This window comes from Strix uralensis, chromosome 5 (assembly GCF_047716275.1).
Source record: "Strix uralensis isolate ZFMK-TIS-50842 chromosome 5, bStrUra1, whole genome shotgun sequence".
Taxonomy (NCBI): Eukaryota; Metazoa; Chordata; class Aves; order Strigiformes; family Strigidae; genus Strix; species Strix uralensis.
Genome location: NC_133976.1, coordinates 69152227 through 69178441, shown reverse-complemented (window position 1 = coordinate 69178441; position 26215 = coordinate 69152227).

The following is a 26215-nucleotide window of genomic DNA, read 5'->3' as shown; positions in this document are numbered from 1 at the left end:
AGGCAGTAAGACTGTCAGTTATTTGGTACAGCTCATGCAGGCTGAAACAGGATCCAGCTGCTCTTTGGACATTTATTGCTTCAGTCCTTTCCTGTTAAATGTCCACTGTCATTTTGGTTTTATGTGAAACCCTTCATTCAAAAATATGATCACAGAAAAGAAGGACTCTTAAAATAAAAAAGTTTTCTGTGTGCTAGCTGATATAAAACTAGACTTGTTAGCTTGATAGACTTAAAGAAATTTTAAGTGTTAATTTATGTCCAAAATATGTCCAAAATATTTATAAATGGTGAAGAATTATATGAATCTTTGACATAACTCATCCTATATTTTGCTTTATAAACATTCAGAAACTATTCGCAAGGAAACAGGATGTGCACTGTCTGTGGAGCTTTCTACTCTTTCCATAAAAGGATCTGCTACATGCATGGTATACAGAGCTGTTGTATATCACTTTAGTCTTAAAAAAATGTGCATACATAGGAAAGCCAAGGATGAAATCCTTGAATCCTTGAATTCAATAGGAAAACTCTTCTTGATTTAATTGGAACAAAGATTTCACCTCAAATCCTCAAATGTTGGAAACTAACATAACTTTATTGAAGATGATGAACTATGCTGAAGGATGCTCTAGTTGCATTATAGCTGAGGATCTGGCCCTCAGAATGCATGTATTTCTTAGGGTAAGAAAGCAGTCAAGAGGAAATATCTCAGAAGACAAGTAAATGATTCAAATTTAGTTTGCAAGTTTAAACCTGGGCTAAAGAACAGAGCAAAGCCTGCACTGTAGTCCTCTGCTACCCATTTGTACAGGAGTGATTGTCATTTTAAATGAATAAAATTAGGTAAACTTGTGTTCATGTCAGATTTATATGCTCATTCGCAATGCATTAACAAAGAAAGCAAAAATATATTTATACACATTATATAAGCTGATCCAAAATCCTGATGTATGAACCCACGGATTTATAAATTATACTTGTAAATCAATGTAAATTGCTTGGTCAGAATGTTCATGTCTTGCCATCATAGAAATTAGATACAGAAAAGACTGATTCATTTACCTAGTCCATCTCCCTGCCAGCAAAAAATTATTCCTGTTCATTGTAATCTTTTCTGGTGTGTTGTCCAGTGTAATTTTGAAAGACTCAAAGATTAGGATTTTTCTATTTCCCTATCAGATATAGATTTTATTTTTTTTACATCTTGATAATTTAAACTGAGAAAGTTGGCAGCGTTTCAGGGCCTAATATTCGGAGGTGCTGGAATCAAGCATCTCCAAAGCACTTATACAGTTCAAAACCAGGAAAGAGCAGTACAATTAGCACATAAAAATACAAAGTGAAAATGTGAGCTATGTCATCAACGTACTTCTCTTCATCCACACCTAGAGCCCCTCAATGATGAAAAACCCCTTGCCACCGCTTTCAAAAATTGGCTTATTTCCATTTCAGAATATGAGAGGCAAGGAGTTTAATAAACAGGTGCTAAAGTAAAGCAAAACCTGTAGTTATGAAATGGAGGTATTATTGTCTTGACTGAGGCTTTTAACATTAAGGGCATACTTGGTTAAGTTTTATCTCTCTCTCATTTGCACAGATTCCATTTCCCAGCTCCGGATGTGCGGGAGAATATATATGGAGATCTGACACCCATCTCTGTTTGGCTGTTAAATCTTGGCAACTAAGTCCATTAACCCCATAGCGTCATGTACTTCTGGAGTCTGCTTGAGAGCTGTGTGATGTTAGAGGCAGCAGAGTTTACAGGTAAATGAGTGAAGTGTGAGGCAAACAAGTTCTGCAGTTGTTACTGGCACTGCCTGAATAGAGGCTTTGTCCAGTCATCTATTTCTGCATAATAGGAAGTTTTGCTTGTTATGGTGTGAGTGACTAGTGCATGCTGATATCATGAGCTTATAATGAATTTATCTATAATACAAAAAGTAAAAGAGGCAGTAGCTAACTGGAAGAATGTGTAGCTGGTTTATCATTTACTGATCAAACTATCCTTGCTGAGAAGGTTTGTACCCATGTGATAACTATCCATTAAATTATAAAATGGCCCTATTTAAATCACTGAACTAGAACCAGAATGATAAAAGATCTTGTGATTAAGATGCAAAATTGAATCAAAAGATGCAGGCCATCATCCTGGTTCTGATGCACCTTGTTTGGATCTGATTAATGTTTCCAGAAGTATCCTCTGAAGTTCATGGTGCCCAGTTAGGGGGATTGTTAGCCAAATTTTTCAGAAACTGTGGATGTTCATTCTTCCCATTAATTTGCTGGAAATTTTTTAAATGTAATGCTGTTCTGAAGTTCTGGTTCTTTCAATATGTTTTAGGAACTGAGGCTCCAAGATAATTTCTTGATTCTGAAAATGATGTCCTTAATCTTTACATCTTTCCTCCTCATTATCTCCAAACTGATATAATGCTTTCCTTAAAGGAATGTGATGAGGTTTACATAATTCAAGATGGTAAATTGTGTTGAGATCTTTAGATGGAGAGAAAAATACCAACTCTTTATTCCTTGTTTTTTCATTTTTCTTCTGTATATGTCCATATTTTGTGTACTTTTGAACTGATTTTAGCTCTCCAGCTTGGGACTATTCCTCTTCTGAGAATGAAGCCATTTAGTACAACAAAATGATCTTAGTAATGCACACTATTCTTTGATGGGAGGCTACTCTACTTTGATCACCAATACATCATTCATTACAATGCTTCATAGCTGATTCTCTTTTCATTTCCAGTGGCACAAATCAGGAATAATGTCAATGAAGTCTGTGGAATTAAACTGGTGTGAGGATATTCAGGCTTTCCTTCTATTCAGACCTCCTTACTCCAACATGTAAATTAACTACCTTTTTACAATAGAAGCCATTTAGGAGTAAATTTCCAATGTGCTGTATGATCATTAGATTCGTGTGTAATTCCTGTGTGCCATTTTGAAAATGCCAGTGCCCCTCTGAAAGGCTATGAAGGAAAAATGTTTACTTCTATAATGTTGCTTAAAAGGCTTCTCTTTATCAAAACCTCATTGTGTCATTAAGGTAGTGTTCGTGCTTACTGCAGAAAAAGCACACTTGTCTTTGTGACTGATCTATGGAACAACTCTTGAATAATGGAAACTTATTTTGTACATATAAGAGGTATATATAATCCTTCTGCCCCTTGGACAAACTAGAAAATTTGGCTTTGCTATTTCTGAATTTAATCTTAATCTTCAGAGCACTAAAACTCTCCAGTGGGGCCAGTGGTTGAACTGAGCTACTGAATATTGCCTGCAGAAATTTATTACAAGATTAAATAATGTAGTGTTTTCTCCATACTGTTTTAACCTGTTGTGTACCATTAAGACAGAAATTTGGGACTGGAGAATCGGGGCTGCTGCTCACTTCTCCCTGCACATAGCATTTTCATTTTGGGTGCAACAAAATAGTAAGTGATCATAGTTGTGCATTCCCTTTTGCATTCTTCCTTCTTTTGAAACAAAAATTATTCCTGCTCAACGAGTGGCTGCAGTTCAGCTAGCAGTGAGGCTACAGTGTTTCATGTTTTCAAATGCAAAAATAATTGCTGTTGCTGTTAACAGAATTGATTTCATTCCATAGAATTATACTCCTTAGGCAAGGTCCCAGGGACATTTCTGCCCAAATGGGAGTCTCAATAAAGTGTTGGCTGATCCTTGTGCAAGGCTGGAGTTTACTGTTCTTGGTAATGAATCATTCTTCACCACTGTCTCTGATATACTGAACTATCAAAATGGAAAAACATTTAAAATATACCATAATTTTATGTTTGTAGCATCGAAGAGTCAGAGGCCTCTATGCCTGTTAGCTACATACAGATGAGAAATTATAAATCAAAACAAGAAGCCCACAGAAGACATGAGAAAAATTTCCTGACCACTTTCCAGCATGTACTCATACCTAACGCATATACATCTTCTTAGAGATGTTCATGTATGCAAAACACAAAAAAGACAAGCCTCCAAAAAAATGGAAAACCTGAAGCATCCTGAAGCATCCCGAAGGATGCCAGAAACTGTAAGGCTTTGTCTTCTGAAGACAAGGAGGAATTCTGCTGTTTACGTAAATAGCTGCAAAGTTTTTATCTGTGGAGGGGTATATTTTAAAGTTTTAAACTTTGTTTTATTTAATTGTGGTGTAGAGAGAAGAGTTTCAAAATGCTTGGCTTCTCAAATCATATTTAGTCAGTGTTTTTCAAATATTGATAATTTGTGTATCCCTAAACATTATCTGATGGAGCTGCAGATTCTTGTACAAAAACTGATAACTGGTTGAGATTAGGTGTGTTTTGTTAGTACAACAGATTTCCAGGGTCTCAGTCACATGTTGAAAATGGCTAATTGGTATTTTTTTATCAGTTGCCATATCAACAATTATCTTTTTGGGTTTTCAAATTAACTTCTGCAATGGGGTGCAGGTCCATTGAGGCAGAGCACATGCCATCAGTGAGATTTCTGCATGATGTATGTATACTTTCCCAGTTCTAGTTGCTATGGGCTTGATTTGGTTGTTCCTTGACTCTCACTGAGTTCCTGAACAAGTCCCACTACTTTCAAGCAGAACAGCCATGTGCAGATGCAGTTAAAAGATTTAGGCAGGAGGAGACACAAAATTCCTCTTTCCAGTAGCATACTAGCAGGGTATTGCATTATTAGCTGACTGCTATTCAGGTCTTGATCTCAGAACAGTATGTTTATGCTGCCAGTTTCAGTAACACTGTTTCACTCTAAATCTGTTCCCCTGATTATCCACATCATGTACATATTAGATAGCTCCTGAGATCCCTTCTCAATCAACTAACACTTTCTTCAAAGAAAATCTGGGAATAGACTGGTAGTTACATTAATTTAGGGAGTGAGCCAATACGCAGTATGGATGTGATGGCACCAAGTCTTACTCCATTTACCCAGCCTGGTCTTTCAGCAGTGTCCCAACACCCCTGAAACCATCTCACACCCTTATATTATGAGGGCTCTTTACTTCAGGGCAGTAACTCTTAGGACTGTGCTGTCCAAGCACAAACATATTGGATCACAAAAGAGCTCTATCTCATTGTCATGTGGAAAACATTTTTACTTAAGGATCCCAGGCCAAAGGGAGGGCCACATGGAGCTAGAAGAGTTGGGCCCTTGTGACAGTATCTAGACAGGGGAAGAGAGTATTTACAGCTGCAGAAATTTTCCTGGACATCTATGGAGACGGCCTTCTGCATGCTGAGAAGTTGGAGCACAGTCTTTTATGCTTCTAGAAATAAAAATAGATTAAAACAGCCTAGGTAAAGGTCCATGGTGGGAATATGAAGGCCATGACCATGTGGCAAACAATGTGTGGACAACTGTTGAGCATAGCACAAATAGTCTGCTAGAGAGACCTGAAAGTGAGTAGGTGCAAAGATCTTTGTGGTGAGCCAGAGATCCCTTCAAATGTACATGTGGGCAGAGCACTTTAAATGGCACTAGCCATGAACAGTGTGTGGGTCTCACTGTGCTGTCTAGCCAGAGGAATGGGGACTGCTCCCTGCAGCAGGTCAGGATGATGACAGAGATGTAGCAGACAACTGCCTTGGCTCTGCATCCCTGCTCATCACCACTGCTCCATTCCTTGTCTGCCTGCAGCTGACAGCCAGAGTGATGCGGGCAAAGGTTTCTCCTTCCTGTTGCTCCAGGCTATCTATCTGGATGGCATTTCTGACCAGGCAGCCCATATCGGGCTGTGAAACTCCATTTCTCACAGATCTTAGGCCTATGTGTGAAAGCCAAGCTCTGTGGAAAGTTGTGGGTACCCCTGGAGCAGCCCACCAGGAGCCAGCAGCAGCTGAAACTGCTCGAAGTCAGTGGCATTTGATTTCTACTTGGAAATTTGGAGGCTCAGCTTTGGTGTTGAGTCTCCGGAGTGTTTTGCTCTGCTCTTACCCACTTTGGTCCCACTGAGCAAATCTTTGCCAATCCCCAGTGGGGCTGAGTAGAAGGTAAAGGGGAAGCTATGACACAAACCCCAATAATCTGCCTGTCCTCCAAGGTACAGATCCCATTAGTTCAGTGACCCCAAGAGGATGATCTGGCGTGTTCACAGTGGCTAGTAAATGAATAAGTGTTTCATCGTAGAAAGATAGGTTTCATAGTGACCTAGGGGTATATGTACAGAGTGTTAATGCGTTTATCTGATAATTTCTCTCTTGATTTGTTGAAATAAAACCATGAAGTCAGACCTTGTGGAGGACTAAGTTATAAAAGGGAATTTAAAATTTATTCCCCATGCAAGTAGAAGAGCATGAGAAAGGGTCTGCAAATCAAATCTGAACACAGAAAATTCACATTCTGGAGTTTGTTTTACATGGTTATAGGAAAATAGCTGATTTCAGTTTGTAAGATTAACCTGAAATACAGCAGCTGCTTGTGTCTCCTTCAGATATTTTGTTGAAGATTTGCTTTAACTTTTATGGCCAGTAGCAAAAAGAGTCCTTGTGTCAGAAAATAAATTTGATCTTCTTTCCCTTTAGATACTCTTCTACTTTAGCATTTTTTTCAGGTCCTGCAACTGAATGTAGAAAATCTCAGAAACTGCAGATTCTTTCATTTCACTGTTTGAAAAGATATGTCCAAGTCATTGGTAAGAGTCAGAATTATACAGAGAACTCTTCTTTGCTTTTCATTTACTTTTTCAAATAGATGTTTTTCCGCTCTGCTGTGTCTCAGGTCACTTTAAAAATGGCTTTAATATTGTAGCAAAGGATAGATAACATCAATATTTCCCTGATAAAAGGAATTAATATATGAACTCTACTGTATAGAAAATCAAGTTTCTTAAAAAATAGCTCAATGCACTTTTTTTTCAGATGTGTTTATTTTCTTACCCCCCTCCTCCAAACATAGTTTTAACATGCCTATGGTTAAATCTTCAAGGGGTGGGAAATAACCACTCAGTAACCTTCCTTCATTGGTGTTCAATTGTTATTATAGCTTGGAAAAGAAAAAAGTATTTGGTAGTTATAGCAATCCTTTTAAACATTTGCAATGGTGAAGGAACAGGTTAGAACATACATGACCTAAATTATATCACAGACCACTGCCACTTTTATTTGTTTTATTTTATTTCTTTTCTGTTTGTTGTATAGCAATTTTTAGACGCAGTGGTCAAGCTCTGTTCTAAACAGGGCCTATGTTGCAGCTGCTTGGAATTTCCCACCAAAATTTTTCTAATTAAAAAAAGATTCTCAAAAATATTAAAATCACAAAAATAAGTAGTTTCCCAGGTAAAATACTCCTATTTTTCTGGACATATGAAAATAGATTTATTTTTTCTTGGGCTTTTTGCAATCATGAACTGAAAGATTTAAGTGGGCAACAAATACTACAATTCAAAATGGTGCCACTGAACCTCAAAGGAATTGTACTTTACATGTCTTGAGTGAGGTCTCATTCTCAGGTACAAGTATGTTGCCATTCAAGTTGTTTCTATGCAGCCAGACTGATTTTACTGTTGTCTTGCTGGTTGCCCACAAGCTGGCAGAATTTCTCAATTTAGAGGTAGTAGCTTTGGTGTCAGAGCTACTGTACCTGTGCACAGCAGCTGATTTGCACATTGTGAAGTAACCCTGGCATGGCCTGGACCCATCACACCTGCTGTGTGTGCACAACAGATCTGTGGGTATGTGTTAATCATTACTAGAAGTAGCCAAGTCTATTTTTCTATGGAAATTTTCAAATGAAATGGGGAAAATTAATTTCCTTTCAGAATAACCTTAATGAAGAAAACAAAGTAACAACTTAATTTCTGACCAAGGCCGGTGCACACATTTTCAAATGGATCCTTTCCTATGATATTGCTGAGTATAAGAATAATATTTTGAGTGAGTGCATTGACGTTTGTGCAGGACCAATTCAAGTCATAGTATACGAATTGCAGTACTTGGCAGTAGTATTGCAGCTACATTGGCGATGACAAGCCTTTGGACAATAAAGTCCTTGAACTAGAACTAAGTTTGAAGTGTAGATTTCACATCCAGATTTCACTCCTGGTAAAGTATGCAGGACCTCTGGCTGATTAGTTTTGTTAGAAATAGGAGCCACCTGGATATATCTTCCCGTTTGTACTTCAGACCACATTAATGCAGCAACAGCAATGACCAAATTTCTCAGTGCAGACAAGTCTCTAAGTTATACATTTTTTTAATGGGATACTTTCATTAGTGCCTTAGCTGATATTAGTCATAAACCAATCCTTGCGCTACCAGGTTTAATCATTGTCTGGAGGCAGAGGCTTATTATTGCAAGGTCATTCTATACTTTTTTATTTCATATTTTCCCTTAGAGAAAGTGAGTGATGCCTCCAGAAAAATCACCTACCTCCTGCCTGGCATATCAACATCCACAGACTTGCTGCCAGCATAGATGTAATGCCTCTTGGTCAAACTTCATGTTGCACCAAAACAGAGAGTTTACAGTAAAAGACAGATAATAAGATCAAGTCCTGAAACTTGTATGTGAGATTACGTAAGCTGTTTAAAGAAATAATGATAAAACTTCTATTAAAAAAAAGTGAACTGTTTCTTGAAAATATTAAATCTCCCATTGTGAATTAAGTGCTTTTGAAATGCTGGATTGATAACTCTGGAGATCAAAGTCTTACACCTGGCTGAGCTACTTACATGTCCCCGTGGCCTTGGAGCACCCCACAGTCTATCCCTCAGGGGTGGGGAACTGCTCTGATTCCTTTGCTACTGTTAAGGAATTGAGGTGCAAAAAGGCAAAGTGACATATTTAAGCTCACATTAGAAGTCTATGCTGAAGTAGGGATTTCAGACCAGGCATCTGATCTCCTTAGGTAGCAATCCAAATGGGAACTGTCACCTCTCTCCTATAGAAAAGACAATGACAGCCAGAAAGTCTCTGATCAAAAAGCATGGGAGATTTCCCTGTTCGATCAAGTCCCTGGCCCTTCAGGAGAGAAACAATGAAAAAACAGAATCAAGACAGAGAGAGTCATTTGAGGTGGATGACACCAGTGTGTTAGCATCTGGACTGTGATCTAACAAGCTTATTTGTCATAGAATAGTAAATAATGACATTTTTTTGTAATTCTTTGACATGTGACTATTCCTCGTTTTGGAGTGTATTTCTAATTGAATTTGAAATAGCTTAAAAATTAGGAAAAAAATTCTGCTGCATCACTTTTCTCACAGCTTATGATGGGAATGTTTTAGATCAAAATATGCCAATTAAATAGAAACATTGGTCCCCCTGGAATTACCATTTTACCTTTTCCTCCTGCCTCCCTCTCCAGGCTCCTCAGCAGCACATAGATGGAGTTTCTGGGCTTCTTTGCTTTTTGGTGACTTACTGGACAAGGAACCGAGAAGCCAAGACTTCCCAGACCTCTGTGTTCATTGCTTCCTATTTTTTAACTCCTGCAGAATCATGCAGAATATGCTAGCACGAATCCAGATTCAGAATCTGCGTGACAAATAAAAGATTTCTGCACGATAGAAATTGCAGTTCTTTGATCTGAAACACTGATACTGCTTTGTTCGTTTACATCAGTAGGAAATTCAGCTCATTTTTTCCCTGTTCTGTGCACACTCCTTAACCCCAAATAATAAGAAATAATATTTTAAAAATTAAGCATAATTAATCTATCATATTTATAGCCATGTAAATTAAAGAGGTCTCAACTAATAATGTGAATCACATAATTTAAAATAAATAAATAAAAGTGGTACAGGCAGAAAAGCAGCCAACCATATGGTTTCACCATATGCTGAAGCATACTTACTGTCCCTTACATCCTGTATTCCCTGTGAAAACTATGTATACATATTCACTGATGAAAAAAAACCCAACCCTGCATGAAAGAACTTTAAAGATACAAGATCAAGTTCTCTGTATTTGGACTCTGTGAAAATTCATGCAGTCATAATTTCTCTAATAGATGGATATCATGAAGAGATGGTCTTTATGGGCTTGATCACATCAGTTTTTGCACAGAAGCTCTCCCTCATTCACTGGAGGTGATGTATGGTAGTCAATGAAGGAATACAAATATTCACATGAACGCATTGATCTATATCCTAAAGATGTGTCTTATACACCATCTCCTCTTTTATTCAGTGGGGAGGTATTCTGGATTGCTTAGTGTCTATGTCTGGTATTCCTTTAGATGAGCTGGGGGATATATGTATTTCCAGGAAATATATCAGTTACTATCATGGCTTTAAGGTCTGGGATCAACTTTTGATTCTTTATTAATGGAAAGAAAACAGAGGTACCAAGCACTGTTCACATACCAGCAGGACTGTTGCAAAAGTTCAAAACATTTTTTCATTGAAAACCAGATTTTTCTTGAAAACATTAATCACTTTTTGTTTTACTACAGCAAAAAAGGTGTTATTTCAATTGAATTCTCTGCTAGGAAACCTTGAGGTAAGCTTTTCAATTCCAACTGAGGTAAAAGTTCTCTGCCTTTGTACAACCACCATACAGCTTTTAGGATGCACCACTGTATGCTGACCTCTTCAGCTAGAGGTGATCTTCATGATGCACTACATTAGTTAGTGTCTATGCTTAAATAATCTGGAATGTTCTTTGTTCTGTGAAAAGTGTAGCCATTTTGATACTTTGCTCCATTCTGAGAGAAAAATATATTCTGGAGTAGCAAAATACTGTAGAGGATGGTGAATCCATTTTTAAGCAGCTCTTAAAAAACCCTAGCGCCCTGTAGAAATCTTTGTCTTGTGAAGGATTTTGTTTGGGTATGACTACTCTGGAGTTACTGCCAGCATAAAAGTCAGTGCAAGATCTTTGCTGGAGCCCATGCTACCGCAGGATGCTGCCACTGGTACTGAAACTTTGGCATGTCCACTGCAGCAGTCAGTGGTCTGAGCAGTGTAGCTGAGGATGGCAAATGGGCTGAGTCCCCAAACCCAGCAAGAACTGTGAGCTGCCACCTCTCCTGGAGGCAAGAGCTTGGGAGGTAACCAAACTTTACCCTTCTCTGTGATCGCAATGCTGGTAGTGAATGTGGTCTAGGTATGTTTTATTTCCATAACCTTTCCATCAGGGAAGTGATGCTTTGTTTCTCATATGTTTACCTGATTGTCTCCTTACCATAATTGACAGAGGCAGGACTCAGAAAGTCTGTGTGGGTCAGTTAAAAAGTAGATAATGCTCATCACTGAAAAAAATGAAAAAAGGAGTGGGAAGGATCAGAAACATTGCATTTTGAAATAAACAGAATGGAATTGGAATTTGAACAGATGAATTATGTTTTTATGTTCATATCTTCTGTGTATCCATAACAATCCCGGGAGGTTTCACATCAACATTTTGAAATCTTTTTGATAAATGCATTCACGTTCTTATCAAAATTGACTTGTGTTTGGATTTCTCATTTTATACTCCAATTAGCATTTGAACCCAACACTTTAAGCACATGATACAGTGATGTCTTGAGTGCATATATTTAATTTAAATGTTTCAGATCGTTACTACTGCAGCTACTGAGTGCTATTTTATTTCGGGGGGTTTTCAAGAGCTGATGTTATGATCATTTGGCTTACCTTGAAAACGTATTTTTTCTATAATCTACTTTCTAACTCCCATTTATGTCTTTTTAGAAATATAGAAAACAATTAAGATTATGTCAGTGCTGAAGATACTGAAGTCTTAGGTTGAAACCTAAAGTGGAACCTATCTTTCAAAGAGGAACAGGTCAAAGGAGTTAATGGCTAATGTGTGACTTAGAGCTAATTTTGAGGAAAGAATATGGAGTGATGCTGCTATTACTTCCTGATTTTTTTCTCATTCTACTTTTTTCTGATCTCACCTTATGCAGAACATAAAAGTTCTTTATTAGGAAGGCAAATAGAAAAGAAAATAAACCAAGAGGTAACATCTCCAATCTGATAATTGTACCTGATATAAACATATATACCTATAACAGTGACTTCTTCAAAAAATGATGACCCACATGCAATTATGCCCAGTATTCTAAATACAAAGTTGTAGGATTTTTTCTAATTTGTCCCTACTATAGTAAATAAAATGGCCACTACCATTTATGCCTCTAGCAATATCAGGAATATAGTGAATTTAAAAGACAGAGACTGTTCAAAGCAAATGAGATCAGGCCCCTGTGTAACAGAGACAGAAAATCTAGAAGTTTGTCATGTGCCTTCGAAGAGAAGTTAGCCACAGTGAGAGACAATGTAGTCAATTTTGGGCTCTGATGTAGCTCTCTTTGTGCTGGCTCAGCTGCTGGAAAGGAGCCACAGGGTTAGATTGATCACCCCATGTGGAATACCCCTCACAAGAAGGATGTAGCATATGTTTGGCATGATGACCCCACACAATTCCCTTGACTGGGACAGAGGGAGTGGGCAGAACACTGCACTATTCTGGATGATCGCAAGCCATTCGAAGCCACAGTAAATTAGAGAAGCCTTTCTGAGGTGTGTTAATTTATACTGGAATGGGGAAAGACACATACCTAGTGTCCAGGAGGTGTAAAAAAATATTTCTTTGCTCCTTCTTCCTTAGTCCTGGGCTGCATCTTGTGACAACTGAAAGCACTACAGGAGTCACCGTGGCTAAGCCATTTTATTGCTATGAGACTCTGCAAGATGAGGAAAATCATGACTATCCAGTTAGGTTCAGAGGACAGTAGACTTCAACCATATTATGCTTTCAAACTCTCCTGTGAAGCTACAGATGATTTCCTCTGCCTGAGCAATCCACTCGGTGAAAAGGAGAGAATTACCTGTCTCTGTAATGCTCTTTGAGATCTGTGGTTGAAAAGGACATATGTCAGTTATAAATTGCTGTTTCTTTCTGTCACTCACTGCCCAAGCTTTGCTTTGCATGTAGAATTTAAGTAGCTCCTTGTTTTGCAAAAGACGTGACTGAGAGGAAGGAGCTAGCAATGGATTAGGATTTAGGAGAATTTTGCTTTGCCACAGGCTTGCTGTGGGACTTCCAGATTTTTATCTCTTTGTGTTTTGGTTCTCCATATGTAAACTAAAGATAATAATGCTCCTCTTGGCTTGATCTTTGTCCTATTTGTTTAGTTTATAAACTACCTGGGGGCAGTGATCATCTCTTAGTATGTGTAACACCTACCACAGAGAAGCTCAGATATCATTTAGGGCCTCTATGTAGTGCTGTAAAATATCCATTAAATAATTACATTATGGCAGGTATTGCCGAATGGTCTTGTCTCTTTAGACTTCTAAAAAATTTTTCTTAATGTACAAAAAAAGATTCAGCCTCAGAAATCTGCAAAGATTTTGCTTTTGTGTGGAAGGCTGTATGTGCAACTGTGGAAAGAGATCTTACTGGGTACCAGGAAGTTTTAGTCAGCTTTATTCTTGACTAGAATGCATTCTTATGGCAGAATTTCTTCTGGAGGATTGTTGAGCATTGAGGTGGTGGGGGTGGTGTGTTTCTGATCCTGTTAGAATGAAGCCTGCAGGTAAACAAATGAAGAAATAATTATTGTCCTGCATGCTGTTTAGTAATTTTATTTCAGGTTTAGTGCAGAGGTGTAGAACACCCAGATTGTCCCCACAGATATTACTCCTTTGAGAAGCCAATCTGCAAAATCTCTGAACATCTGATTCTACTCAACAAATTTGACCCACAATACGATCAGAAGAAAGACAGTACATTTGGTTTGATGCCTATATGCAACTGCATTTAAATGTATAAAATCTCATGTATAAAATCATTCAAATGTAAGATTTTATACATTTAAATATATAAATCTACATTCTCTCTTGGCAAAGAAAAGTCATTGATATCTGCTGGGGATAATCAGTAATGTTCTTTCAAACACATATCCAAATTCTGGGTAAATACCATTTCTTGAACATAGTATTTTTTTTAGCATTGGATAGCTCAGGACTATGAAGGTCTTTTTGTGTCTTGCAGTATCTGAAAAAAGGAGGAGAGTCAAGAAAAAGTCAAGTTCAGATACTCTCAAAAGATTTTCAAGCCTTCTGATGAATTTTGAGTTTCTAACAAAATTGGTGAGTAGACACATTTATTTGGATTTATATTTTGTGTGAAATCATCATCCAACTCCATTGCTGAGCTGTGTCCACAAGACACTAATGCTACCAAACTTTATTTCAGTTGTGATTTCTGCTAGATGAAACTAGAGTTGATAAGTTAGTAAGGAAATTGGCTGAGAATCAGGCCCAGGGTAACTGTGACACTTTCACTTACTTACATTTTTGTCTTAGAAATAAATAAACCCAGCTATGTTTAGGGGAAATTTTGACTGTTGTAGTCAAAGATAAAAAAGAGGGAAATGGTTATGTGAGGACAGCAGAAATTGGGCTGAAGAAGATGCTCAGCATTCAAATCTGCCATTTTTTTCTCCTTCCTCCCCTCCCCAGCAGGAAATTTGCCCTGTCCCTTAAAATAAAGCTTTTTTTTTCCTCCCTTCCTTTCTTTTCGGTGGTTGCAATAAGACAACTCCAATGAAAGTGGTTGTCATGAGATAATCACGCCTCTGGGGGATTATAGGCATCTGGCTATGATTCATAAAATCCCTCAGGATTGATTCTCCCTTTCCCTCCTCCTTAAGATAACCACACCTCCTGCTGTGTTTTATGACTTGAAAAATGCAGGTTTTGTGATTGTAATGTACAGATATTATTTACATTGAGTTATTTTGTTTCATTACATTGTCCATTTTTAAAAAAAAAAGGGGGGCTTTGCTCTCATTTTTGAGAGAGTTCTCACTGCTGAGAACAAACAAGTGGCTGATGACTTCTTCAAAATATTTCCTGAGCATCCATCCCAGGCTGTGCTTCCTTCACCAACATAAATTAATGAGGTGTGCTGACCTCTCTCCCTCTCTCCCTCTCTCCTTCCCCTTCCCCTTCCCTCTTTGATGTGTTTTGATGTACAGTAACATTATTGAAACGTATCACGAACACTTCCTTTTTTTGATACATCCTATACCACATCTTAACACTTAAATTGCTTGGCTTATCCTAAATACACTTCTAAACCCACCAATAAACTCTAGAATATCTGTTGTCAGATGTGTATAGACACAAAATCCTACAATAATTTTAACAGCATCTTATTCTATTCGTACTTTCTCTCCATTTCTATTAATTGTGAGAATCAGAAGTTAAAAATGACTGCTTTCTTCCAGTTGGTATGTGTGTGTGGATTTTAGGACTTGGTTATATGCAAAGATAGGGACACTTCAAAACAGGAGAAGTAGCAGAATCTGTAGTAGGAACTGCTGAAGACTTGGATTGTTTATTTACACATATTTTAGCCTAAATTTAACTCTGGATCTTGACATTTAGGTTTATGAAATTGTTAACATCTCCAGAAAGATTTTACTGAAACACAAGGCACATTCAGTGTTTTTTTAGGCTTTCCTGCTTTTGTGTGAATTTCATTCTGTTTAACACTATAAGTTAAAAATAAGAAATGCTTTTCCAGAAAAATAGTCAATCATTTAGAAAGTAATTAAAATTTAGATTGAAACAACAATGAAGAAATAAAGGGAAGGAAGAGATTCAAAACATGGCATTAGTATAATGCACTTAGTACACTGTAAATGCTTTGCTGCTTCTGAAATTCCCTAACAAGGTGAGTGAAACTATTCTAAGAACACTATTATCAAGAGACACCTTTGAACTGATCTATCCTGAAGAATAACCCCCAGAAAGATAAGGTGAGTAGGAAGGGAAGGAAAAAAACACCCCAGAAAAAAAACAAAAATACACCAACTTTCATATGTTTGTTGGCCACACAGCACAGCTCCGACTTCTGAACATTTTTCCCCAATTATTTTTGTAAAGTATTGATCGCAATTTAATTTTGCAGTCCCAACATGAGAGGCGCTTCATGCTGAAATGTCTCACAGGAGATTGTAATCAGGGTCTAGCCTGAAGGTGAAGCACTAGTACATAGGTTTTACTCTATTCCTCCACTCTTCATCAGTTCTGGGATTGGAGCAGAGGGCATTCTCAGGCAGATTAATTTTTGACGATGGGATCGATGGAAGATGTTTTTTCCTCCTGACATTGAGTCATCTAATTTGCTGTTTATCTTTGGCTTATTGAGTTTCAAGCATTGTTAAATCATACCTTTCAGCTGTTTAATTTCAGATGTGAATTTTGCATTCCCCTCTTGTACTTTGGCATAACTCTTTTACCTAAAATGAGCAGGGTGATGGGCCTTTTTTGACACCAGGTTACTGCTTTCGAGTCTGTTAAGTACTCCAAGGTAATGTTATAGTACTTTCTAGCCTTTTTTCTTTGCTTGTGGCCATAGATCAGATCATCTCTAGGGAAATCATTACTTGCCATCATTATTATCCCTAGCACCTTCATCTATTCTCCCTTGTTTCCTGACTCCATTGCTTGATGAAGTGCCTACTTGTGAGGACACCTTTAACTCAGGTCTAATAATTAACCCTTTCATTGCTCAGGCTGGTTCATTTTCTGTTCCCTTCCTCAATAAGTTGTGATCTATGAGTTTAGCTTTTGGAGCAGCTCATAATAACAGCACTCTGGACTTGCCTGTAAAGCTCTTTTTGTGAGGAGGCTGGTGGTTTTTTCCTCTTGTTTTTGTTTTAGTAGCAAAGTGAACATTTTGCCAAATATATTGCTAATCATAAATAAAAGGCTTTCGTTCAAATGAAAATTGGCTTTACTTAACCTTTGCTAAAGGGTTATACATTATTGCTTTACGTTTCATGGGGAATCTTCTAACCTTGGCCCAACTCTGAACAGTCTATGAAATGTTCTTGCAAGTATTAATTTTTATTGACTCAACATATATGGATATAATTATGAATATTTGTATATCGTTGTGACCAGTAAAAGGTGGCTAGAAGCAATAAGTTACCTTTTCATGGGAAGTTGCTAAACTATTATACATCACACTGACTTCAAATAACCCATTTGTAATAATCAGAAATATTTTCATTTTGTATTGCCATTATCTTAGACTCAAGGCCAGGAGCCAGAAAGGGTTCAGAGAGACATTATGAGTAGTCTATTCCTCCTGTACAGAAGCTCAATGCGATAGGTGCTTTCATTCATGCACATAGTGTCTATCACAGTCACAGCGCTCCTATGAATTCCATAGGAAGCAAGGGTTGAGTCACACCAGTTTTTATTTCTGACCAAATCACCTGGGAAATGACATAGTGCTTCAGCTTGCAGCATGCCCGCTGGGTTCTGCTAAGCTAACTCACCACCACAACCCTCTCTTGTGGTCTGTGACCACAAGATGGAAATACACTGTAGGGGTATATGTATGAGTGCTATCTCAGTGATCGGTGTTGCAATTCAGAGCTCCTCTATGGAAGCCTTAGCTCCTGAAGAAATGTACTGGCTGTCATGTATGCCTAGTTTTGCTCACAGCCCTGCTAATCTAACCTACAGCTGACTTGGAGGAGAAGGGATTTTAACTCCCAGTCGTGTCATTGATCTCCTGTTGCCTCACCAGTTCCTTTGCCTGTGAAATGGTAAGGGTCTTCATGCTCAGCATGTCCATCTGGCCTTTTGATCCTTCCCTTTGATTCATTCTGGTCCTATAGTCCTTCCGAGTAGTGACTCCACCAAAGCAGCAGCAGGAGTCCATCTCTGGCAGACAGAGAAGTGTGCCTGCCCCTTAGCATGCAGCCCAGCCACCAGTGACCAAATGGAGTTGTGACAGTTGTGTCATGGGCAGAGGACCCCATATGAGCTATTGGTATGTATTTGCATGCATAACAATGTGTATGTGTACACATGAATAAATATATATATACACATACTTATTATACATACTCATAATGGTCCCTATACCTTAAATAAGATCTTCTGTCCTGTTTGTTCTAGCTGTTTCCTTCTGCCCATTTTCATTCATATCCCTTCCAAAAGTTTTCATCTTTTGGGCAGAATACTACCCATTTCACCTTTGAAAGGTGAAAACCTCAACTCACACTGCTTGAAGTTTGAGTAGAAAATACAGCCAATTTATGTGAGGAAAGTTTTCAATATACTTTCATTTTTTACAACTAACTGACATTTGCTTACCTCAAGGCACTTAAAAATTTAAGATGAAGCATTGACTTGGGTGTGGTGTTTTCCATATAATAACAATGAAATGATGATGAAAACCAAAAATGCTAGTTTAATTGATATAAAGTTAAGTTGAAAATCTCACAAATGTAATACTAAACTTCATTGAAATGTTGTTTTTAGGATGAAAAATAAAATACTAGTTTGCCCAGGATCTTTTACTATAAATATATTAACATTTTATGCCTCTTGGAAAAGGGATCTGTATACACAAGTGTAAAACACTGTGTAGGGTATGAGATGTTCCAGGGCAAGGATTTAGCTTTTTTTTTTTTTCCTAAGAACATTGTATTTGGAAATTAGCACATCACAGTTTGAAACAATATCAAACTTTATGTTTTTAGTTAGTCTTTAACTTTTAGAGGTCTAGACAAGACTTAAGGTGAGGCATGTTTTGTCTCACTTTTGAGTGCCTATGTTATTTCCATGTTTTAAAGTCGCACATCCTAACTGTTTTGCAAAGCATCCGTCCTTTGGGCCTGGCTGTATGTGCAGCTTCTCTAACCACACCTTTCCCAACTGCTCACTGCCAGCAGCAGCTCTGTGTCCCTTCATGGCAGGGGAGTGAAAGTAGCTGTAATTACTGGCTGCAGGTGTAAATGCTTGCTCCCTTGCCCTGAGAGAACTGAACCATAGCCATGATTAAAGGTAGTTAGCCATCCCTAATGAGTACAAACATGTGGAGCTGATAATTACAACTACTTTTCATTCCACCACCCATGAGGACTGACCTACTGCCAGCAATAAACTTTCTTAAGTTTTATCCTTTTCATTTCAAAATTCAGTTTTATAATTATTTCCTCTTTTTTTGTAAGATTTTTCTAATCCTTCCTGACCTTCTTTGGATTTGTGACTGACAGTATGAGAAAGAATTCTGTAAAGGATCCGATAGTAGCTAGAAAGGAAAGAATACTAGGTGGAGAGGAAATCTGACCCAGTATGGTGACTTTCTATATTCCAATTTGTGCCAGTCATATGAATTTGTACATTACTTTGATGTTATCAAACCTGTGAAACTCTGGCTAATGTTACTTTTCACATATTAAAGTCAATTACGAGCTTATGTACCCTGCCGCTCGATGGCCTAAGTGAACATATTCATGGTATCCACAATAAGAGTCAGTTATTTGATTATAAAGCAAATCAGGATGTTCTGTTAGGCTCTGAGCCTGCCCTCTCTGAAAAAGAAAGATGTGCAAGTTCCATAAAATACTTATCTATTAATCAATTGCATTCAAATACAATCCCCTTTGAAGATATGGGTAAAGGCAGGGTAGCTGCAGCAGAAGGATTTTTTGTTCTGCAATAGAAAGACACCCCTCCCCAGATCTGCAGCAAACGTTTCTGGCACTATAACCATTACTTATTTTCCCAGAGGACACATCTGTTCAGAGGGTCTACTGTCACCTATGTAATCCCTGTTTCTGACTGTTGCCACAAAAATGGCAGTCTTTAAAACTCATTGAAATCTTTTCTCTCTGCCTTCACAAAAAGTTAAAGGCTAATTAAAGAAATGCAAACAGGAGCTTCTTCTGAGCCTTCAGTAACAACATAACAGATTGTAACATGAGGAACTGAAGAAGTGAACATGCACTTAGTCCCTCTGGCAAAGGAAAAACAAACTAAAAAACATGATGATCTTTTTGGCATTTAAAAAATATCCTTTCTTCCTTTCTATATTGTAACATATGAAACTCAAAATCAATAATGCAGAGCCACTGTTAAAATAAAATGTACTAGAAGATGCTCGAGTCAAAATATCTCTTAACTGGCTCCAGAGGGGCAGAGTCATCCCTCGTCCTCTTCCGCTGGAGCAATTCTGACCAAAAGGTGAGGTTTCATATATGGTAGTGAAGCAAAGCTGGAAAAAAAGGAGTGAAAAGGGGATTTGAAGGTTGCAACATCTGTACAGCAGACTTCTTCGAGGCAGGCATAAAACAGTCAAGAACTTCCACATGACTCGTATTTTTGACAAAGTAGAACTGATTTCAATTCTGGACTAAAGATTTGCTCTGCAAATAATTACTGTGTATGATCCCACTGTTGTGGAATTTATTTCTTTAATGATAGGTTGTGGGATAATCCTGTATATTTGAGGACAGTTCTCCCTGGTAGAAGTAGGACCTTTACCGTGGTCTGTGAGGGATTCCCATGAGTTAGGTTTTCATGGGTATTGACTTACGTGATTTGGGGAAGACCATTTCACCTCTTTGATGATGATGATTCCTCCCTCACCTTTCTTCCCTGTTCTTTCTTCTGTTAACATTTTGTGCCTGGAACTTTTTTACTGGTGACTGAATAATGCAAAGACCCAGTTTTGTGTGGGTCCTCTGCATATATAAATCCTATTGCTACTAGTAAGTAGTAAAAATATTAAAGTCTGGGGGAAAAAACCAAACAACCCCACACACTCCTTTAGCTAACGTAGCTGCAGTTGAGGTAATTTGGACAATACCAGACTTTGTTTTTCTGTCTGGAAATAAATACAGGACTGGACTGCACAGTCTGAGTTCTCAAATGTGAAAATTATGACCATTAAATCTGTGATTTGAAAATGTGTCAGCAGAAAGCAGAGAACAATATGGATACATTCTGAGGGTTACTGCCTTAGGGTCAATTGAAACAAGCAGATCTATGGGGCACAACTGTGGAAGGAGCAAGCAATTGCAGGTGCAAATAGGCCCAGGGCTTGTCTAACTTCCGTTTAAATAAAAAGTTTGATAGCACTAATCATTTCTGTCCTTTTACATTTTAAACAGCTGCTAGCATTGTCTAAGTATTTTAACTGTGTGCTGGCAGAATTGTGGGCTTGCTAGGAAGACACATCAGAAAGGGTGATAAAGGGTAGAAGGAAGCAGAAGTGCAAACCTGCATTTTGAGGAGAAAGAGTCCAAATTAATATCAGAGGTAAAAGATGGAACAATTATAAGTCTCTGAATTTGCACTAGTAACAAATACCTGTCTCCCAGCATTTTTCATTCTTCTGAATGAAATCGTGAGATGATGGTGTGCCTGTCTTGGCTGAAAGGGTCAAAACCCCATCCCAACCCCTGAGGCATATAAGTGGGCTCTGACAGATGAGCAAGGCTGGAGTAGTACTGCATTTTACCCCTTTCTGCCCAGCAGCTTGCCCCTCGTCTCTGCCTCATGTTACCACAGAGGCTGCATATCGGAGCAGTGGACAGGTATGCGCCTGCACCTCAGCAGCCCCATTCGTGCTGCAGTGCCTTACTGTCAACCATCTTCACTGATGGCTTAAGCTAATGGGCTGTCTGTGGTGTCTTGAGGGTAGAGGATTTCGGTTTAAAGGCAGAGGAGTTTGCTAGGGACAGAAAAAAATCTTAAACTGCTACAGCAAAGTCTGTCAGAGGTTGGTTTTGAAAGTCGGTTTTCACTGACTTGCTTGTTTAAAGGGTAAAATGCTCTAAAACTACTAAAAGTCAAATTTCCTATTTCTGTGTTAATCTGTGCTCAATTTTTGTATGTGAGTTCTTGCTGGGTTGCTTTGCTGCTTGTAGAAATAGATTCTTTTGCCATTCACAGATGTGTGTGGGTTAGTAATACCTAATGGACTGATGTCTAATTGGAGAGAGAGATGTGTGCATACAGGAGAGAAGCCTCAAGGAAGAATATTTTCAGTGTCTTTAAGAGAGATCAGAGGGCATGGTAGCTTATCAGAGTAAGTTTTCAACTCTAAAAATCTGCATTCGAATTTTGGCTAAGGTGTTGAGTGAAAGTCAGTTTGTCATGGCTTGAGCTGATTTCCAATCAAGTTATTCAGAGACCTTCTGTAACACACTGTATGCTTTCACTAGCTAAAAAGATTAGCCAGGACTGTGGCAAGCAATTGATGTAGAATGGCAGAGGCTGCCTCCTGCTATCCGTTATTCTTCCCAGAAGTAAAATCCTCTCTCTGCTGCATTCACCAGCAGCACTTCTTTTGATTTTAGTGAGAATGAATCTGATCTATATGGGCCTTGTGTATGATTAGAGGAGTGTCCAGATCAAGTCTTTGTAACTGATTTTGGCTCTATCTGAATTAGTTAACTAATTGTGAACAATAACAAAAGAAAAAGCAAATGTCAAAGTTCAGATTTTCCAGATTAGGGCTGGGGTGAGAATGAGGTGTGGATACAGGAGGAAAAACTGAATTCAAACAGCCTTTATTTTTTTTCAGGGAGATAGCAGAAGAGGTTGCTTCTATGGGTGATGCTACATAGTGAGCAATACTGTTCTAACAGAACTAAATCATCTCTTTGGGGAAGGTAGAGCCATGTGAGAGAGCAGGTGAAAGAAAAAGATTTGCTATACTGGCTACTCTTAAGTACTCCAACAGAGCCAAAACATGTTTGTTCGCAGTGCTCTTTGTCCATAGTAGGTCAGACACAGAGAGCCCACTAAGGATGTGGTACGGGCTCAGTTTTCTTGGTTTTCTTTTTGCTAGGGACCATAAGGAAACACAGCCGTAGCAGGTCTGAAGGTACCATCTTTTTAAATTACAGCTGCAACATTTCCTTCTTCTGTGAATTTAGCCTCAAGGATCTTATTCACTCTGTCTTTCAGATCTTTCAGATTGCATCTCATCCTCTTCTGCTTTGTGTAATCAACCAATTAATAATGGCTTGAGAAACAGGCAGGGATAATTGGCACACACTTTGTAGAAGAATAATGGTGAATGTGAAAATAAATGGTATAGATGTAATTGTTTTCCTTGCCTCTCATTCTTTTGCACCATATTAATCCTTGTAGTACCTCAGGGAAGAATATAATATAAGATGGCCATTCTGGGTCAGACCAACGTTCTCATCTAGCCAAGAGTCTGTCTTTGACAGGCGCTATTAAAAGGTGGTTTGGAACTGTGATAAGAAAAAGTAAAGGCAGAATAATCCTTTTCACAGTACTTCTCTAGTGTCCAGCAATTAGTGGTTTTAGACAATTCCTAAGCTAGAATTTGTATATATTGCTGTTCTCCTGCTTAGGTATTTTATATGCTTAGCTGGCACTGTTGCAAAATCCCACAATTACTACCCTCACAGATGCTGTGAGGTAGAAAAGTGGTATATTATCTCTACATTATGGATTTTGAACTGAGGAGCAGAGAGACTTGAAATGCCACCATCTAAAAATAGATTAGAGCTGTTACAGTTCATTAGCACAATAAAAACTTTGGAACAATTTGATAGCCAGCCTGTCCTTAAAAATCCAACCTCTCTATAAACTTCCTATTACAATACTACATGATGAGACAAGGGTGACTGCAACCCTGAAATTTTATGATAGTTCTGTGTTGCTTCACTTTCCAGTAAATGCTAGCAACACAATCCTATACAGTATGACTTCAATTACACAGAGTTGCTTCCAGATGACTTTCAGACTCCAAGATCAGGTACCCCCAATTAAAGAAGGAAAGGTGCATGGATGTGTGGGACGTTCATCAGAAATTTGCAGATTGTTTAAAGGGATTTTCACGTTGTTGAAAATGTCAATATGAGCTCATGACACTATGGCATCATACTACTAAAATAAGTAACTTGTTGGTTAGAAGGACTTTAAATAGATGGGAGAGTATATGCCAGGAGGCCTAAGCTGATAGTAGGCAACATGGAGGAGGGCTCTTTAATCACTTGGACTCCATTGCCTTAGCACAGCCCTGCTACTCTGTCTGCAGGAAGTTTTCAATGCTTTGTCATGCTTAGTTAACTTGTGGCCATTTCTGTCACTATTATTTTAGCATCTCAAAAATCACTAATGTGTTTATCTTTATACCACTCCCAAGGTGTAGCAAGGGCCTGAGCACTATTTTCTAAATGGACAGAAAGATATAGAAAGTAAAGTCCGCACTGGTGGATCCAGGTGTGCGCTGCTGATACCACAATGTCTAACCTTCAAGTGCTTGGCTCCAGGGTTAACAAGTGCCCTTAGTGAGTAGATGCTACTAAGCTCGACTTTAAAGAGAGATGTGTGTCCTGTACCCTGTTCCTTTCACAAGCTTACATCCCCGTCTCCACTTGAGCTTCATAGCTTAGGAACCTTACCTGCGGGTAGATCTTCCAGCTGGCCATACAAAACACAGCAAAGGTGATTCCCTTTTTTAAAGAGGATTTTGAGGGGAAGAGAGTGAAAGGTTCTATTGTAATACTCCCAAAATAAACTGGGATGAGAGGCCAAAGCAGAAATTTTCCTTACTGCTACAGTCTTAGCAGTGATATTTTATCAATTACATGATGATTGAGAGACTGTAGCAACAAATGTGAGGCTGTCGTTCTAAATTAAAGACATTTGTTAGGCATTTATCTTGCTTTATCTTTTTTTTTTTTTTTTTTAAATTAATATGCATTCATTGTCACAAGGCTACTGTACTCCAGAAAGGCATTTTGTACAAGGAGTACTGAAATGCTCTTCTTCAACTTCAACAAAAAACCATCAAAATACTTTTATAGCTATTGTTACACTATTATTGTTCACAGCCCATATGTTTGGTTAACTGTGTGGCATCTGGTTTAGATACCTGGATATTATACTGCAATCATGAATGGCTAATAAAGCTATGTAGTAAGTACCTAAAAGTTCTTACTAATGTAACTGTAAGAGTTAAAATGTCTGTATTGTTTTTTCTTATTCTGTTCCTCCAGAAAGCTGTTTACAATACTAGTAGTGTGTTGGTTGGATGCAACTGATAGAAGTTTTAATGACCTTGATATAAAGGCTTAAAAAAAAGTTATAAAGTTTGATTAAGAAATAAAGATGATTAGAAATATTTATGGATAACATAGGATAAAAACCAAGTTTCCTGAAAGCAGAAAAGTGTTAAAAATCTGGTCTTTCTTTCCAGATCTGTGCATTCAGTTAGATTAATAAAACATGTATGCATTTTTTCCTTTGGTGTAACAGTCTACTGATAGGGTTTTTTGTATCCATTATTTTATATATGTCTCTCCTCATAAAAACCACACTGTTGAGAAGAACATAAAGAAAAATAATGTCATTTATATTGCTGTAGACTATAGGTAGAAAGACTACTTTTCTGCACTGGAGTTTAGAGACACTTTTGTTAAATGAACTGCAGACTTCTATATGACAAACAAGCACAACCTGGATCCCAGCTGGATACCAAAGACAAATCCATAGATTGTACTAAAGTTGGTGCTTCTTGTTGTTTTCACTGACAGCTAGTTTGCTTATGTATTTTAAATAAAAGGAAATTCAAAGTTTATAGAGAGATTTAAATCCTGATATGCCTGATATCCTCATCTTGGCATCTATGGATAGATAGCATCAGGACAGGGAAACAAACTTGTCATCTCATTATCTTCTAATTTGGATTAAAACCACCTCTAAATAGTTGGCCTTCCAATGTGGCTCTTTCTTCTTATTTCTCAATGGCACAGCATATCACATTGCTAAATGTAAATTGCTCTTGGCTAGTTTTTCAAAGTAGTTTGACAACATACTTTGATTTTGCTCTAACATAATCTAGAAACTGTTTCCCAGTAGTGGGACAAAGGGAATGTGAAGAAACTATTATATAGAATTCCTTGCAATTTGCTCCTTTCTTACAATGCCTATCATATTTTGCTTAACTATAGCAATCTTCCTAGGTTCAGATGCTCTACTTAGATGTATTCAGTGGTTACATGAACTGTATGGATTTCATACATTAGATGAGACTTTGCTTAGAATACTAATGTCACATGCTTTACAATGAAACCCAGTTTAGTTTTGATTGCAATAATCTGGAATCAAATGTGCAAACCCTTGCTAATTTAAGTTGATTTTACCTTTATCATTTTGTGTATTATATGATCTAGAGCCACACAAACAAAAGCTTGTTTGGACTTACCATGCTTTCCTTTTCAGAAAACAGAATTCTTTTTAATTAAAAACACTTTAAAAAAATCAGTACGTGTAATTGCTAACACCTGCTATGTGTTACTAACAGATGTTTCTTACTTACCTAAGGGAACTGTTATAATTACACTTTAAGCTTATTGGAATGGCATTTAACCAAGATAGTTTAGGAACTTTAGGTGGTGACTTTGTGTTCTTTTATTCATCTTTCCTCGAAAAAACTTTTAAAAAAACCAA